Source organism: Tamandua tetradactyla, chromosome 14, assembly GCF_023851605.1.
Source record: "Tamandua tetradactyla isolate mTamTet1 chromosome 14, mTamTet1.pri, whole genome shotgun sequence".
Taxonomy (NCBI): Eukaryota; Metazoa; Chordata; class Mammalia; order Pilosa; family Myrmecophagidae; genus Tamandua; species Tamandua tetradactyla.
This window is the reverse complement of record NC_135340.1, coordinates 30,808,428-30,811,172: the sequence shown is the minus strand read 5'-3', so window position 1 is coordinate 30,811,172 and position 2,745 is coordinate 30,808,428. Positions and strand designations below refer to the sequence as shown.

Genomic DNA, 2,745 nt, shown 5'->3' with positions numbered 1-2,745 from the left:
TCCAGCTCACCTAGCTGCTGTAGACAGGAAGTGAGGAAGAGGAGGCCCAAGAGCACCATCTGCTGGGAAGAAATAGAAAATTCAGTCTGGCAAACTGCCTATCTGTCTAGCTTCAAACAGATCCTCAAGTAGCATTGTATCCACTGCATGAGGTCTGGGTCTTGGTTTGGCAGAGAATTACTGATGAACCAAGGGTAAAAAGAGACCTTCAGAAAGATACATAATAAAGACTGAGATGGTATAATCTAGGAATGCCTAGAGTGCATAATGATAGTGACTAAATGTACAAATTTAAAAATGTTTTTCCATGAGGAAGAACAAAGGAATGTCAATACTGCAGGATGTTGAAAATAAATAGTAGTTAATACATGTGAGACTAAAGCAAAAAATGTTTATTTGGTACAAAATTTATATTTTGACTGGTGCATTTCCTAATATAACCTATCTAAACAGCTTAATGGAACCTTGAATAGGGCATGAGATTTTGTAGGTGAGGCCCCATAAATTCCAGAGTGATTTGAACAGTGAATAAGAAAGTATTTGCAAAGTCTCCTTGGGAGAATGGTGAGAAAGGGGGAAATTCAACTTCCCCAAGTGGAGAATTCTTGATATTCTCACAAGCAGTGGGGACAACCAAAGCAATAGGCTGAGCCCCCAATCTTGGGGGTTGTACATATGAAACTTAACCCTGCAAAAGATAAGCTAAACCTACTTAAAATTAGGCCTAAGAGTCATCCCCAAAAGAACCTCTTTTGTTACTCAGATGAGGCCTTTCTCTCTTAGCCAACACCACAAGCAAACTCACTTACCTCTCCCTGTCTATACGGGACACGACTCCCAGGGTTGTAGACCTTCCTGGCATGGAACAGAAATCCTAGAATGAGCTGGGACTCAGCATCAAGGGATTGAGAAAACCTTCTTGACTGAAAGAGGGAAGAGAGAAATGAGACAAAACAAAGTGTCAATGTCTGAGAGATTCCAAACAGAGTTGAGAGGTTATCCTGGAGGTTATTCTTATGCATTAAGTAGATATCACCTTTTTAGTTAAGGCATAACAAAGAGGCTGGAGGGAACTGCCTGAAAATTGAGCTGTGTTCCAGTAGCCATGTTTCTTGAAGATGATTGTATAATGATACAGCTTTCTCAATGTGACTGTGTGATTGTAAAAACCTTGTTTCTGATGCTTCTTTTATCTGCCTTATGGACAGATGAGTAAAACATATGGATTGAAAATAAATAAATAATAGGCAGAACAAATGTCAAAATAAATTTAGTAGATTGAAAAAAAAAGAAACTATAAAGGAAAGAAGGCAGTGGGCAACATATTTATAGTGCTGAAAGAAAACAAGTGCCAACAAAGAATTTGCATTTGGAAAGACTTTCTTTCAAAAATGAGGGAAAACTTTTGCTGTTCTCCATCATGGCAGATTGGGGTGAAAAGGAGAACCCTGTGTGTGAAGGGGAACCTCATGTGGTAACTTCGCATCTGCAAGCTCTACCTCAACATCTGCTTGGGGACAGGTGGATACAGACCAACCCAAGCAGTGAAGGTATTGGAGCAGCTCACAAGCCAGACACCTGTGTTCTCCAAAGCTAAATGCACCATGAAATCCTTTGAAATCTGGAAAATGAAATTGAGATTACCATCCACTGCAGTCTCTGCCTTGGGACCAAGGCAGAGAAAATCTTGGAGAAAGGTTAAGTTAAGAAAAAGTAACCTCTCTCCACTGAAAACTTTGGTTTTGGGATCCAGGAATACATCGATGTGGGTAGCAAATATGACCCTCACATTGGTAGCTATGGCCTGAACTTCTATGTGGTGCTGGGTAGGTTTCAGCATCACAGATAAGAATCACAGGACAGACTGCATTGGGGCCAAACACAGAATCAGCAAAGAGAAGGCAATGCACTGGTTCCAGCAAAAGTATGATGGCATCATCCTTCCTGGCAAATAAATTCCCATTTCTATCCAAAGGCCAATAAAATGTTTTCATTGAAAAATAAATGAGTGAGAGATTGAGATACACCCAGATAAACAAAAGCTAGCAGAGTTCATCAACACTGGATCTGCCCTACAAGCAATGCTAAAGGTAATTCTGCATACTGCAAAGAAAGCATACCAGACAGTGGATCAAAGTGGCATAAATATGGGTAAATATAAATGCCAGTACTACTCTATTGTATCTTTTGGTATGTAACTATACTTTTCATTTCTTTCAGGCTCCAAAATGCAAAGACATAAAGAGTAATGATAAATCTACAATTTTTGAGATACATTGTATAAAGACATAATTTCTAAAAAGTACAACAAAAAGGTGGGAGATGGAGGGTATAAGAACAGTGTTATATGTATACTATTAGGTAAAATTGTTATAGACTTAAGATGTTAAATTTAAGCCCAATGGCCTGTAATCCTGAATAGTTTAGTGTAATGCCGGGGTATATCCCAGAGTATGTTAAGCTGATAATCAAAAAGTATTGGCAAGAGGAAATAAAAATGGCCAAAAGGCACATGAAGAGATGCTCAACTTCCCTGGCTATTAGAGAAATGCAAATCAAAACCACAATGAGATATCATCTCAAAACCACCAGAATGGCCATTATCAATAAAACAGAAAATGGCAAGTGCTGGAGAGGATGTGGAGAAAGAGGCACACTTATCCACTGTTGGTGGGAATGTCAAATGGTACAACCACTGTGAAAGGCAGTTTGGCGGTTCCTTAAAAAGCAAAATATAGAATTGCC

At 39.1% G+C, this 2,745-nt stretch overlaps 1 pseudogene; it reads left to right on the top strand.

The window, feature by feature from the left end:
- The first annotated feature begins 1,420 nt into the window (after positions 1–1,420).
- Positions 1,421–1,955, top strand: LOC143654874 (large ribosomal subunit protein uL5 pseudogene; annotated as a pseudogene).
- The last annotated feature ends 790 nt before the right edge of the window (positions 1,956–2,745 follow it).